General features: G+C 49.8%; 1 protein-coding gene across 1 annotated transcript in view; it reads left to right on the plus strand.

Moving 5' to 3' along the window:
- The first annotated feature begins 262 nt into the window (after positions 1-262).
- CALN1 (calneuron 1) overlaps positions 263-15518 on the plus strand; it is a 192388-nt gene continuing 177132 nt past the window's right edge. The window contains exon 1 of the mRNA XM_084492997.1: positions 263-5853. The gene's annotated coding sequence lies outside the window, so the exon portion shown is untranslated. The remainder of the gene's footprint in view (positions 5854-15518) is intronic.

Below are 15518 nucleotides of genomic sequence, written 5' to 3' on the forward strand. Positions count from 1 at the left end.
CTCTCAAATATTGGATGCCTGTGGGGTTATTTTAAAGTAGGAAACATTCTGGTCTCTTTTCTGAAATGCACTGGGCATCCTGCTGGGCAGCATCTTGGGCATTTTCAGGTGTGGTACCCACTGCCAGGAGCAAATGACTGGCTGACACGCAGCATCAGCATCCTCTCCACGGGGGGGAAGCCCCAGGCAGGGCTGGGGCTGGGCTGGGGGGGCTGCATCAGGGCCCTGGTGATGCACAGAGGCAAATGCAGGGAGCAGTTTTATTTGGTCCCATGATTGAAAGTGTCCTCCTCAGATGCTGCTGTTCACATTGCACTGGAAACACTTTGCTGTCACAGCAGGCTTTTTTATTATTTTTACTAATTCTTTTTTTAACAGAAGTTTGCCGTGCATTCTCTGTGCTGTTCCATACCCAAGCTGTGACTCTCCCTGTGCTGCCTTCCACAGCTGGGTGACCACCACACATAAATTTGGGGGGATGCAATGGAAAAGATGCCCAAAACTGCTTGTTTGGCACAATAGTGTTGGCACAAGAGGCTTTGCTATGTCAGAAACAATCTCCAGCGGCTGATGTCTTGCCCCAGCTGCGATGGGTCCAGGCTTCCAAACAAACTACGTAAAGCTTAGACCTGGTTTTCCAGGAAATTTGCATCTCCCAAGAGATATTACTACATTTTTGCCGTTTCATTTTCTCCTGCACTTTTCCCCACCTTTTTATTTTTAAAGAAACAAAGTAACTAAAGGTGTTGTTGTTGTTGTTTCATTTTTTTCCTTTTTTTTTTTTTTAAACAATCTCTTTTTTTGAATGATGAAGGAAACTTCTCAAGGCATTCACAACCTAAAGATAAATGTCTGGACTGGAAGATAGCCTGGAATTGGTCTTTCCTCATAGGTGGTGTCTGCTTTGCTGATCCAGTGTTTTCAGGCCTCCCCATCCCCTTTCAGGACCCACTGGGTTGGATGGATGGAGTCGGCTGCTCCCCTGCTTCCCATCACACCACAGCTGGCGGCATCTTCAAATGCAACTTTCTGAACCAAAGCCATTTCAGGTTAGATAAAAATCAAAGAGAAAGCTTGCAAGGAGTCATTCCAATCAATACAACAAAACAAAACCAAACACCTTGGAAATATTCAGAATGTCAACAAATGTCAACACTCACTTGAAAGAAATGTGGTTAACTGCTGAAATCCCCCAAAACGTGGTGATTTTGTTGTTGTTGTTGTTGTTTTCTGTGATGGAGCCAGCTGTGCTGTGGGTTACTCCAGAATTCACTCTCATCCCTGCTACCCAAAGCATCAGCTGGTTCAGCTCTCGAACCCAGCTGAGGACATGTCCCTTGTTTGCAGTGCATCTTCAAAGCCCTTATGTGCCCCAGAGGGGTGGCCATGGGGGATAAGGAGTGCATCTCCTTGCCCCCACAAACTCCTGCACCCACCGTCTCCACCCTGCCACTGTTGCCCACGTTTTTCCTACGGCTGTGAGTTTTGGGATGCTGCTGCTGACATAACCCTCACTGCTGGGGCATCCACCTGGGAGCTTAACCCGCTGCTGCCTTGCTGGATTTCCTCCTCTTTGCCAGGGGCTCAGATGAGATCAGCTGTTTAAATCATCTTAGCGCTAAATAGGTGTTATTTGGAAAACAGAGAAAGCATCAAAGCCGTGAATAATTAGCTGTTAAATGCTGCCTTTGCTTGCGGTGGATCGCCCCAGGAAATGTGAAGCTGCTTGTCAAATTATCCGCAGCCCCCTGAGCTGCTGATCTGTCATCCCCAAGCATGCTTCATGCTGCTATTTCTACTTCTCTTCTCCAAAAGACAAAAAGCCAACAGGGCTGGGGGCTGGAGACCCCGCAGGGGTGTTGACATGGAGCTGCTGGCGTTGGCGTCACAGGTTTGGGCTCTGGTTCCTGCCTTCCCTTCCTGAACACCTGATACAAACACCTCTCCATGCCTATTCTCAGTTTTACTTCCTCACTTCTTATAGCTGTTATTCCCTCCCTGGCTGTGTTTGACAGCCCGCAGGGACAAGGTGTCCTGGGAGGCTGCAGCCTTGGCAGTTCCTGGGGTGCTCCTGCCTGACCCCTGTGGCACCCACCCAACAAGGTGACAGTAACATGCTGCTGTGCAACCCATCCTGTCCTGCTGGGAGCAGGTTTGGGGCTTTCAGACAATGCTCAGTGTTGGTTTATTCTCAATGAATGTACTCAGGCAGGCAGCTGACACCACGCAGTCTGAAACAGGAGACTGAAACACGTGAGGGTACAACTGCCCATGTGGTATCAAGGCTGTCCCAAATAAAAGCAAAATACACCCACTGGAGATTTTAAAAAATAAAAAAAATGGAGGTCGTATATCATTTCATTATCATATATCATTACCCTGGCTATACGTACAGACTGGTCAACGAGACACTGGAGAGCAGCCCTGCAGAGAGGGATCTGGGGGTTGTGGTTGACAGCAAGCTGAACATGAGCCAGCAGTGTGCCCTGGCAGCCAGGAGGGCCAACCGTGTCCTGGGGTGCATCAAGCACAGCATCACTAGTCGGTCAAGGGAAGTGATTGTCCTGCTCTGCTCTGCGCTGGTGCGGCCTCACCTTGAGCACTGTGTGCAGTTCTGGGCACCACAGTATAAAAAGGACATGAAACTGTTGGAGAGTGTCCAGAGGAGGGCTACGAAGGTGGTGAAGGGCCTGGAGGGGAAGAAGTATGAGGAGCGGCTGAGGTCACTGGGCCTGTTCAGCCTGGAGAAGAGGAGGCCGAGGGGGGACCTCATCACAGTCTACAACTTCCTCGTGAGGGGGAGTGGAGAGGCAGGTGACCTATTCTCTGTAAACACCAGTGATAGGACCCACAGGAATGGTGTTATGCTGAGGCAGGGGAAGTTTAGGCTGGCCATCAGGAAGAGGTTCTTCACCGAGAGGGTGGTCGCACACTGGAAAAGGCTCCCCAGGAACATAGTCACTGCACCAAGCCTGTCTGAACTTAAGAAGCAATCAGACTGTGCACTTAGTCACATGGTCTAAACTTTTGGGTAGACCTGTGCGGTGCCAGGAGTTGGACTTGATGATCCTTATGGGTCCCTTCCAACTCGGGATATTCTATGATTCTATGATTTAAACAGAACCTGCAAGTCCTTTTTAATGTGAAATGGGCTAATTTATACAAAGAGAACTAGTTGTGGCTTACAGCTTCTATTTGCCCTTTTGGGTCATATTTTTGGCCTCAAATTCCAACTGCTGATGGCACAGCAAGGACCCTCCTTGAACGCTGACCATGAGTCTTTGTTTTGACTCAAGAGCTTCTCCTGGAAGACCCCCATAGGCATTTGTCTTGGCAGCAGAACCTGGACGAGCGTCACCAGGGGTTCTCGCATGGGGACAGCTCTTCCAGCCTCCAACACCTGTCCCCATCTCCCTGTGACTGCAAGCCAGAGAAGTGAAGAGCCAGGTTTTTGAGACCTGGCATTGAACTCGGACTTGATACTTGTGGCATTGATGGTGTTTGGTGTATTTCAGTGTAATGTGAGGTACATGGTGAGTAGTCTCATGTGCTTCTTTTCCTTCCCAGCAGCCCACCCCATGAATGATACAACGCATCATCCCTGTATTATAGAAATCCAGTCTCCAGAGTAATTTAGAAGGAAAAAAAGTGGTGAGCTTTGCAGGCAGGGGCTGAGGCTGCAAAACGAGGAGGGCTGTGTTGAACTGGGGCATTAGCATTTTACTAATAAAATATTGCTCATTGGTGACAAGCTTACAGCATTAGAAGAAAAGCTGCTCTGAGCTCTGCTGGGCTTACGCAGATGGTGCCAAAATAGCTAATTTTGACTCCTAAAGTCTGCTCAGAACAAAGCATTTTGGTTTCTTTAAACAAATTAGCTATGAAAGCTGCTAAACACCTTGGAGAGTGAGCAGTGAGAAAGCCAGGCCATGAAAACATGTTAATAGCCAAGTTAATAGCCAGCACTTTCAAGCCCTGCTAGGAGGGAGAGGAGTTGGGGCTGGGCTTTGCTTCTGGTGCCCTCCATTCCTTTAGAGTCCCTGGAGCTGTGGGGCAGAAATGTCCCTGTCCCGCGTGAGCTGTTGCTGGAATCTGGCTGGGCAGCCAGGCTGCTGTGAGCCTGCAGCTTCTGCAAGGCCTGCAGATGCCGACCTGGGAAAGGAGAAAATGTGTGCAGATCAATATTGTCACCTCCTCTGCTCAGGCACCATGCATCACTCAGAGAGAAGCACCGCCTTCTCTCTGACACAAGTTTTGTGTGTTCTTATAATGTCAGTGGCAAAGTTGGATGCTAAAAATCCCTGTAATAAACCCATCTGGTTCATCTCATGGAGGTGCCCCATCAGGCAGGTTGGCACAGGGGCAAGCCACAGTGGACTGAGCGTGGCCAAGGTGGTCTCCTGTTGCTGGAGGGGGGCTCAGGCTGTCGTCAGGGACCTTTGTCCCTAAACTCCAGCACTGGGACTGAGCCTATAGGGGCTGACATCGTGTCTTAAGCCTGGATGTGTCCCTCTGACATGTCAGGGTGGCCATGCTAACAACGTGCTCACAGCTTAGAGGGCACAAAAAGGCCTTCAAAACATTTTTGGCTCATTTCTAGTTCCATTTGTTTTCAGGTGAAGGCAAAGGGTTCAAGGCTGCAGTGAGTTTGGGGCTCACCTTGCAAAGGTGCTCTGTGCTTGAAGCAAAGCCCTCCCCAAATGGGGACCACTGTGTCCCTAGGCATCCCTGGCCCTGGAGTTCCCTGCAAAGTGAGCTATGGCTGTAGAGCAGATGGGGACACTGCGTCTTTCCCTCTCCACTCTCAGTCTGCCCAAAGGAGGACCAGACGGGTCCCACCAGCCTCAGTGAGAGGTTAATGTGAGTTTAAAAGTGAGGATGTGGGTTTTGAACAGTAAGAAAGCAGCAAATTAACAAAACGAGGGATAATCCCTGCTGTTGGGTTTCCAGGCCGTAATTCTGCACTGATCCTGGGCATGTGTAAAGACAGCAAGGTCCATCTGCCTGCTGTTTTTGAAGGGAGAAGGCGAACCCAGCTTGAAACCAGGTGAAATGGGAGCCGAGTCCCCACCACCCTCCCTGGCTCTGACAGCCCTGCTGCAGGACAGGGTTTCATCAGGCAAGCTGGGCTGGTGGGTGCCTGCTGCAGCTTAAGAACAGCGTCTCTCTACATTTTTCCTTTTTTGTGTTTTCCTGAAGATTTCAGGAAGACTCACGCCAGGGATACCCACAGGGGCAGTGAGGGAAGCATGGCTGGAAGCATCGCGTGTTTGGGGCTCCCACAGTGCCATGCATGGGAGACTTGTGCTTAGCTAAAACTACAGCAATGCAAACTCCCATAATTGGTTGGTAACATCAAATCTACAGGAGCAGATGTGCTTATAGGTGGTTGCAGTGTGTTTGCTGCTTCCCCAGCAGCTCCTTGAGGGCCCTTCAGGCACGGAGCTGGCAGCACCACACATCCATCTCCATCTGCCTTCATGTGCTGTGTACAAGTTGGACATTTCGAGCAGCAAAACCCACTTGGATCCTGCAGTTATTTTCACAAAGGGTCCACTTTTTGCAACTTGTGCTCTCCCAAGTGTGTGTTATCGGGTATACCCCGCAACCATGAAAGCCACTCTGCTAAGTGGAAGCTGCAGCGTAGCAGGTGATGGGCTCTGGGGGACGAAAACCAGCTGTGGGTGATTTCTGTACAGGTGGACCTGGTTTGCTGTAAGGAGGGGAGGGCTTGGCAAGGTTATAGAAGCCACTGGGGCTGCCCAGAAGGAAGGAGGCTGCTTTCAACTTCCAAGATAGTCTAGTGAGCATTGGAGATGCGATACTGAAGGATACTTGTGGATGGTGCCTGTGGTGAGTTTTGCAGCCTGGTGGGGCCAGTGATGGGGGTGTGCTGCCTGTGGTGCTGCCTGTGGTGCTGCCTCAGGTGGGCTGTGCTGGTGGGTTTGTCAGTGAATGCAGCTGAGGGAGCCCTTGGCTTCATTCTGGGGGATGTGTGAGCCCAGGGCTGCCAGCAGCTCTTTCCTTGTTCTGGTGCTGTACAGCATTAGCAAAATTATTCTTATAATAGAAAATCAGGAAATAAAATAAAGGGGAGAGGTGGGGGGGGGGGGGACACCACTGGGTTCCCTTCTTAATCTGCTCTGGCCTCTTGCCCAAAAAATCCTCCCCAGAGACTTTGGCATCCTGGCTGGGCAAAGCCTCTGCTTTAGGGGATGCTGGTGCATGCAGGCAGAGCTGCCCCTTCCCAGCAGCAGTACCCAGCCTCCAGACTCTTTGCTGCTAGTTTGTCACCACACTGGGGTGATTGAGCTGGCAGAGGTTGAAAGAGGGACTTTGGTTGCATGAGATGCACAGGTGAATAAAACCAGCCTTTAATTCAGGTTCTGTTGGGGCACCCCACAGCCTGTTGGGAGCCCCTGCATGGAGCAGGGTCCTGGGTGTGCTGCTCAGAGCACTGTGGGCTGAAGGGAGAGTGTTACAGCTCCAGCATCCCCTCTTACCAAATCCTTCCTCTTCCTGCATTAGACCCTGGCATGCTGTGTGCTGGGGGGCATCAGCACTCCCTGGTGGGTTGGCTGGAGCTGCCAGGCACATGCTCTGCCCTGCCCCCCCCCGACCCCCAGAAAAAAAAGTCAAAATCTAGAGCGATATTACTGCGTTCAAGTTCTCATTCAGCCCTCCCTGGCACTGCTTCATCTCATCCCACTGGTCCTCCCCCTGCTTGATCCAGGGGTTTGTGCCCTTCTCACCTGTATGAGTGCGATGCCAATGGTGGGTTCTGTTTGTTTTTTTTTCCCTGGGTGTGAGCAATCACCCTTACCCCAGGGGCTGGCAGGGTGTGCTGCTTGCCCCCAGTGATGCTTTGGCCAGCCTGGGGCAGCAGGGGCTCCGGGGGCTCTTGCCCTGTCCCCTTAACACAGGCAGCAGCTGGGCACGGGGCTGAGAGCTGCTCTGACAAGTGCAGGAAGGGTCCCTGCACTAAACTCACAGCTCTTGCAAAGCCTGGCCCAAATTTTGTGTCTGGCAACGCATCAGTGCTGGCATTACTTTCAGCTGGGGGGGGGGGGGGGGGGAAGAGGCAAAATTGCCAATATTTATATTAAAAGCTTGAATTTTAGACAATACAATTTGTAGGTGAGTGTTTCTTTTCTAACTTCTGTCTGGCCAGCCTGTCTCAGGTATTTATTTCCTGGCTATTACTGTAATAACCAAGTGCATCAAAACGATGATTGTTCATAATTGTAATCCTGTGAAGCTTCACTAAAAAACAAATGAGCTCTGTACAGCCAGCTGTGTCTTTATGAAGTGGTCTTGGATGGGTTTATTTAAAGCCGTTTTTCACATTACTTTTATAGCCGACCTCTTCAGAGTGAGGACGCGTCAGTAGATTTTATATCGGTGCTGGCAGCTGCTACCAGGCACCCAGTCTGACCCTGTGGGGTACTGGGCTGCCTTTGGAGGCGGCTTCATGTGTCCCCCTGATGGGAACAGAGCAGAGAGCAATGGGGCAGGGGTCCCCCAATTGCAATTGAAATTGCAGATTAATTTGAGCATCGGTTTTGTTGTGAGGGGGGCGGGAAGCGTTCGTTTGCCAGATCCATGATGGACTGAGTCCTGTGCCGTACCCAAGTTCACCAGCACAGTGGGTATTCATTCTTTGGTTATGTTTCTCCTCCCTGTTCTCTCTTTCCTCCTCCAGGATTAAATGGTGAACACAGGGAACATCCAGGCCCTTTTGAAGGATCCTTGCAAAGCTCTGATCTCTTCAAAGCCCCTGTTTGATGTCTGCTTTAAAAGATGCTGTGCAGGTTTCCTGATGCAGCCTGTTGCAGGTGGATGTCCGTGCAGTGCTGCAGGAAGGGGAGTTGCGGATGCTGGGTTAGGCACGAGCCAAGCCATTGCCTTGTCACAACTGTTAACCCAAGAAAAACAATAGGAGCCTGAACTTGGCACCAAATCTTAGTTCATCCCCAGCAGATGAACTCCATAAATCATTTTGGTTTTGGAAATCTCTGGGAGGTCTGGATGTTCATGGGGTGGACTAGGCTCCCAGGAGTGCATGGAGCCTTGGAGGGCCACAAGGAAAAAGGTGCCAGGCAGGGGTCACCACTTGTATCTTGCCGTCGTATCCCACTCCCAGACTGCTTGAGGCAGGCAGGGACCTCTGGGTCCTTCTGGTCCAACCCTGCTCCAGCAGGGCCACCCAGAGCAGGGTGCCCACCTCCAGGTGGCCTTTGAAGATCCCCAAGGAGGAGACTCCAGCACCTCTCTGGGCAGCCTGTGCCAGTGCTCGGTCACTGCACAGCACACAAGTGCTGCCTGGTGCTCAGAGGGATCCTCCTGTGCCCCTGTTTGGGCCCACTGCCTCTGGTCCTGGCACTGGGCACCACCGAAAGGAGCCTGGCTCCGTCCTCTTTGAATTTTCACGTCAGGTATTTATGGACCTTGATGAGGTCCCCCTGAGTCTCTCCTTGTAGGAGAGGTGCTCCTGTCCCTTCAGCATCTTCATGTCCCAAATGCCTCTTTGCTGACTGGTTTGCAGAAGGAGGAGGAGATGGAAAGGGGTCCTGTAGGGGATGCCTGCACAAGGGCTCTCGGTGCCATGGCAGAGGATGTGGCTGCAGGGCTGGGACTAAGCATTTTGGGGAAAATCTGGGGTTTCCTTACAGATTCATGGAGCATTTATAAAGCTCCTGGTGCTCACTGTCCCTGTTGCAGGTTCAGCGCTGCTGTGATGCTGCAGTGCAGGCTCATGACCAGAGAGCACCGGTGTGCTCCTTTCCTGGGTGAAATGTACATTGCACCACTGAGCAGCATGTCCCTTACTGAAAGTGACACATGCAAACATTGCCATTCATGGCCTGAATCCCACAAAGAACAGCTACAAGCAGTGTAAATGATTTTCTTGCTCTCTTAACAATTTGGTAGCCTCAGATCCTAAATCTTGGCCTATGGATGAAGGATTGGTTTTGCAGGAGCACCTACAGCAATGAACTGCCCAACATGTATACCAAATTTCAAAGTGACTTAAGCTGTTCCCTTTGTACATAAGTTCTGAAATCACATTAAATGTCCTCGTTCTGCCTCCATTGTCAGAGGGTTCTAAGATATGCTTGGATAAAGCAACCTGGTCTGACCCCATGCCTGACCATGTTTGAGGGGAAGATTGGGCTGAAACCTCTGCAGGTCCCTGCCAACCCCAAATATCTGATGATCTTTTCATCCAAGGGCAGGGTTTTGCTGTGTGTCATCCAAAACAACCACCTCTTGTACTGAGCCCTCCAGATGCCCACCAGGATTTGGCAGTGTTTTGGCTCCTTGTGTTGGGACATAATGGAAGGCATCACAAGTCCTTCCTGCATCCTTCTGAAGCAAGGGCAAAGCAGGCTCTGCTTTTGCACCATAGAGCTACCAGAAGAAAAACTATTTTTTTCCCCATTATCTTGGTTGGCTTTGGGTGAACTGGGGGGGAGGTCTTTTTCTTTTTTTTTTTTTTTTTTTGGAATCATTATCAGAAATCAATCTTTTTCCAATTATTTCTATATTTAATCAGCAAATATCCAATTATATAGGGATAAAGAAATTATGTCTCCCTCAGCAAACCTACTTTTCTTTTTCCCTAAAGAGAGGAGAGGTCTTCCCTCAGGATTATGTGATTAAATAGAGGTTTAGAGGAGAAATCTTGCTTTGTTACTCACTTAATCTCAAATCCTCTCAGAAGTGAACTGCATTTTACAGATGCTGAGCAAGGGATCTGCAGACTGATCACCTGCCCGGATTGGGCTCAACTAACTGGATGCAGACGTGAGCCTCAGCCTGGATCAGCCCTTGGCAAAGGGTCTCTGAGCAGTCCTGGCTTCCTTCCCTACAGCTGCTCACCCCTGCCTTTCTCCTGAGATCTGCTTTGAAGCAGCAGGATGGGTCCTCCCTCCTTTAGTGGTGTTTTGAGCCTCATGTGGAGCCCAAAGGCATCAATCACCTCCAAGATGTGCCCAAGCATTTCAGATGCATGAGGGCCTTGGGAAATACAATTAGATGTGGCCAATTCAACCCCAGAGGCATCTTGACCGCATTTGTCATCACAGAGGCAGGGAAGGCCCCTCTGGCAGTGAATTTAAGATCTTCCATGAAGGAAGGTTGCCCATGGCAAAGTGTGGTGTCGATGCTCCCTGCAGCTAAGTACTCAGAGATCCACTTTGCCTTTGGAAGAAGGGGTGAGGTGTACGTGTATCTCCGTGTTTTTCTCCATCACTCATGGTCCTTTCCTCAGCCTCTTATTGCATCTGAAATGTCACCACACTGGGATGGAGAAAAACATTGGTTTCCGGGCACTGTGGAAGTGGTCTTGGTTTATGAAATCCAAAGCAAAGGGTGGATCCCCATTGTGTTTAGTGCAAGCATCATATTTTAGAGGGTTGAAAAGCTCCAGAAGCAATTTTCCCCCAGTGCTGACCCTAAAAGAACAGAGCTGCTAACAGAGACAGTCATGGCTTGTTGGAGGAAAGGAGCAGCATATGCTGCTGTGGGGCTGGGGGCAGATGTAGCAGGCTGGGGCTGGAGGAGGCAGGACCCCCTCACTCCTGGAAGTGCAGACTCTGGCAGCCTACAGGCACCACTGCTTGTGGTGTGAGCAGCACAGAGATGCTCCTGCCCTGTGATGGACATGGAAACAGCTGGAACCATGGCTCCATACAGCTCTGCAAACCAAAATGGGGTTTGCAGCAGCTGAGATAAGCAGAAGACGCATCAGTGATGAGGCAGTGCTGCTTTCCTCAAAAACAATCCCTAACATTTTGGGTTGACCTAACTGAAGTGATGCTGCCACACCAGAACATCCCTTCAGGTAGGGAAAAGGCACAAGAGCTTGGAAAAATGTGGATACCTTCCTTATATATGTATCTACCAGCTCTAAAACGCACAAGACCTACTGACTGATTCCAGCAAGCCATCTGAGCTACTGGAAGGCAGCAGAGCTGGTGGAGAGAGGAATCCGCTGCATTAATTCAGTACAGGTAAAAAGTGTCTGAAAAGCTGTTACACGTCTCCCCAGCAATAGCTTGGCGTGCTCGGCCTGTAAAAATGTTATGCGCACTCATGGCTGGATGACAAAAGCACTGAGAAGCACTATTCCTGTGTGCTCACCAGGTGAGAGCATGGGGGAGAGCAGCACCTGGGGTGGGCCCAGGGCCATGTCTGGCATAAGGAGGGGGCAGCAGCTCTGCCTCCTCTCACCAGCAAGAAGCCAAATCCTCCACTGTGAGCTCTCCCAGCAGCTGGAGGTACTTACTCCAAAGCTTCTACCCTTTTAACTGCTGCCAGAAATGGGAGATGGAACTTTTAAAGGCTTCTGTAGCTGATAAGAAATCTGAAGAGTTTCACAAATGTACTGGAAAGTCCTTCCCAAGATCTTAGTTCTGGACTTGCGTTCGTCTTTCAGTTCACGTTACACAAGACTGTCATCTTTGTTCAGAAGAAAGCTCCTTTTGGGAATTTGAGGGAGGGTTTTGGTGTGTTGAGCTGTCAGCTGTAACACAAAAAGCATGGCAGATGCCACCAAAGAAGGACTTGGGATTTCTGGCAAATCTTCACTGCAGATTTAAGAGGGAGCACAGGAAAAGAGAGAAGAGGGACTGAGCTACCCCAGAGCCATACCCAGGTGTTGGCTGATCCCCAGCCAAGAACTGGCAAACAGCTGAGAGTTGCAATAGGAATACCCAAGGTGGAAACATCAGCACCTGCTGTGACACACTGCTGCGGTGGGCACACTGGCACTTAACACCTTTGTGTTGTCCTGTCCCCTTCCATTACCCGCACATTAGTGCTGGTAGACATCACTAAGCAGCGGCTCACCCCTCTGAATGATCCCTTGGGGCCAGGCTGTGGTTGTTAAAGCCACATGGATATTTCATAAGGTTTGGTGAAAGGTGCGTTGAGGCTGCTCTCCTTCCCTGTGCTCTTCCACTGCTGTGATGTTCCCTGCAAGGCTGCGGGCAGCAGCAGAGATGGAAAAGTGTGTGTGTGTGAGTGAGTGCAAATCAAGGCAGGAGGAGAAAAAGGAGTTGAATGAGATGTGCACATCCCTGAAGTCTGTGCTAAAAGAAGGCAGTAAGCTGGGATGAATGATGCATAAGATAAAAAGCCTGGGGACAGAGGGGAGGGGAAAAGAAAGATGTACAAAAGGGGAAAAAGAAAAGGGAAAGAACCATAAAGGGAGGGTTGTCATTCAACAAGGCATGTTTCGTGTTTGTAAGAAAAACAAATCCCCAGTACACAGCTAAAAACCTCACGGCAAAATTAAAGTGAGCCTCAGGGAACATCTTGGTGGTGGGGAATGGTGTGAGGGTCCTCCCTGCTGTTTGCAGTGGTTTTGTATATACCAGAGTGAGCAGCGGCTCTGATGAGCCTCACATTGGCTCCCCTACCCCTGGAATGTGCCAAGCCCACCCTCATTTAAATGGTATTGGGCTGTGACTGTGGGAAGAGAGAGGCAAAGCAGAGGTAACCATGTGCCCTGAAGTTCTCAAGAACTGCTAAATTGAAAATGCATAATTATATCAGTAGTTGATAATATATGTGTGTGTAATGCAGAAATCAGTGCAGAATCAGGGCTTGAGGAAGGGCTCTCCAAGTCACTTCTCCTTGAAGGCCATACACAAGCAGGATGTAGATGGATGAATGTAAGGGGAAGCAGTTTCTTCCAGGCACCTGCTCTGCCTTGCAGAGTGGTGTGCACCCAAAAGTGAGACAAAAGTGGGGAGCAGGGGCTGGGGTGGCCACACACAGGTCATAACACACTGTGCCATGGGGCTGCTTTTGCTCTGGAGCAATGGGCTTAATTGCTTCCTCCCTTTGGATCTGGCTTAATGAACAGCCAGGCCAGAGGGAGGAGAGATGAGAGCTGTGCCCTGGACCCAGGGGAGGAGATGGCAGCCAAGGGAGGAGAGGGAGAAGCAGTGGCTGCCCTTCCACAGTGCACGGAGATGCTCAGTTTAGAGGGATGTCTGGAGATGAGGTGGTAAATCTGGCGTGCATTGCAAGCAGAAGTGAACACAGCACATTCATCACATACCTCACCGTGGTGCAGTAGCTCTTCTGCCATCATTGGCACTTCCCCTACTGCCCATGCTGATATTTGCTATCTCAGAAGGGTTAATGCAGCTTCTGCAGTGTTCTCAGCAAAGACCCTGTGGGTGGAGGCTGGGAAGGTTCCTGTGGCTCCTGCTGCAGGTGGGACACCAGGGCCTGCTCACACCATCCAGTTTGCTCGGGCAGCTGTGCTCTGGTGCCCTGCAGCTGAGGGAATGGCCCAAAAGAAGCCTTGCTATGAAATTTTAAAACCCTTATACCAGTTTTATGCAGCTGACCTTAACTCTTGCTGGTAATCATTGATTTATTCTGCTGATGTTAAGCCTGTAATGCTAAAACCAAAAAAGCTTTGGGAGAAAGATCTTTGCTTCCAGTGATGATGTGTGAGCTGGGCAGAGAGAGAACCACTGCAGTAACAGTGTCTGCTTTCATTCTCCTTCCTGACCACCCATCTAAGCTTCCCCAGACTCCTCTAGCACTGAATTCCCCTTGGTGGCAGCTGCATAACCCCTTGTATGGGGTTGATGGTGCCCAGAACTTGCTATCAGAGCATCTTCCTGACCTGGGAAACTTGCTTTGCAGCACAGCATCTGTGGGTCCTGCTTCCTCCAGGACCTTCACACCTGGGTCTGCGTTTTGGAGGTGAGAAAATGGGAAGGGTGCTTTTGTTCCTGAGCACATCCCCAAGCCTGATCCCCACAAGCCTTGTGCCAGCGGGTGGGGAGGAAGAACCTACTCCACTGCCCTGTGCATGTTTTCAGACAGCCAAGGGCAGTTTTCTCCTTCCTCGCCCTTGTGCTCCTATGCCAGGATCAGGTCCTGGGGCCGGGTAGAGGCTGGGTTGTGTTGGCCGAGCACTCATGTCCTGGTTTGCACATCCCAGGCTGCGCTCATCCCCTCCTGCCTGCTCTCTGCATGGCTCTGCTCCACAGCCTGTCTTCTCTTGGCTGTAAATATTAACGATGCGAGTTAAGTGGTGTTAAGAGACTGCATTAATTATTAAGTAGTTCCTCAGCAGGCTTTTTCTCAAGGAAAGGACTGTGGTATAGAGCATCTCTACCTTTATTTTGTGGAAGTTGTCTGTGTGCACTGAATTTTCTGGGAGGTCTTGTCATTGGGTGTATGTTTGGGGTACCAGAACATGTTCTGCAGAAATTAATAAAAAGAAAATTGAGCTGAGCCCTGAGACCCAGGTCCAAAATGCAGTCAGGCAGCACTGGTGGCTTGGCCAGAGCCTCCCCTTCAATTTGACCCGTAATCCTTGATTAAAAGTATGAAGTCCCTTCTGACAATGTTCACGATCCCTTCAACATTGGCTTTGCAACGGTCTCAAAGCTCAATTTTGCAGAGAGTTTCAGAAGCTGTGTGTTATCTGGTGAAGTAGCACTTCAGTTAATGTCACAGGAAAGTTTCAACAAAAAACAGCCACAGAAAGGGAATGGTGAGAGAAGTAGTGAATTGTTTATCATTTGTAATTCTGAAAGAAAGAGTCAAGCTTAATCCCTACATGTCATTCTTCACACTGCAATTTGGTAAATACCAGCAGTTTTGGAAAGTTCACAACTTTCTGTATCTATTTGGAGAGAAAAAAACAGGCTGGTGTCCCTTTGTCCTCTGTTTCAGTTCTTTGTGAAAAACACATTAAACTTAGAAAGGTCAGATTTTCAAAAGCATATGGTGCACACTCTGCATGTTGATCATCTGGCCATGAGCTTCCCAGCAGTGGCTGGGGGCACTGCTTGCAATGCTGAGGCTTTTTTTTGGTGGGAGCAGAGATGCCCAGGAACCCTGCCCATTGGTGCCTGCTGCCATCTTTGCCATATGGCCCAAGAGGCAAAATGCCTGTAGCCCTGTGTGTAGAGGCTGCCTGCAGCTCTTAAGAAATATTTTATTTTTCAGAAAGAACCTGCCCTTCTGGGAAACTCATGCAGCTGAGCCCATAATTCTCAAAAATTTGTCTTTTGATGTGCACACAGCAGTAGCAACTGAGTCAGTGTCTGCAGATGTGTCCAGAGGTCTGAAGGTCCAAAAACTAACTTTGTGAAGTCCTCTGCCTTGCCATCAGCCCAGCCAGTGTAGACAAGCTGAGCAGATAGCCTCACGTTGACCTGTCCCTCAGCATCACTTCAATAAGCTTAGAAGACCTTTGCTTTGACAACCTCGCACTGGCATGTTTTCTGAAATCCAACAATAAAAAAAAAAAAAAAGGAAAAACTCTGGTATACCCCGAACTTTCTAAAAAATATAGTTTACTGGTAGTGAAGGGTGGAAATTTATTCTGGTTAAAGAAGTGCAGACACCTTATCCTGAGGACTCTACAGCACCATGTGGGGATGTATCAAGACAGGAGGAAATGGCCTTAAGTTGTGGCAGGGAAGGTTTAGGTTAGGTATCAGGAAAAACTTCTGCACTGAAAAGGTTGTGAAGCA

Source organism: Aythya ferina, assembly GCF_964211825.1.
Source record: "Aythya ferina genome assembly, chromosome: 19".
Lineage (NCBI taxonomy): Eukaryota > Metazoa > Chordata > Aves > Anseriformes > Anatidae > Aythya > Aythya ferina.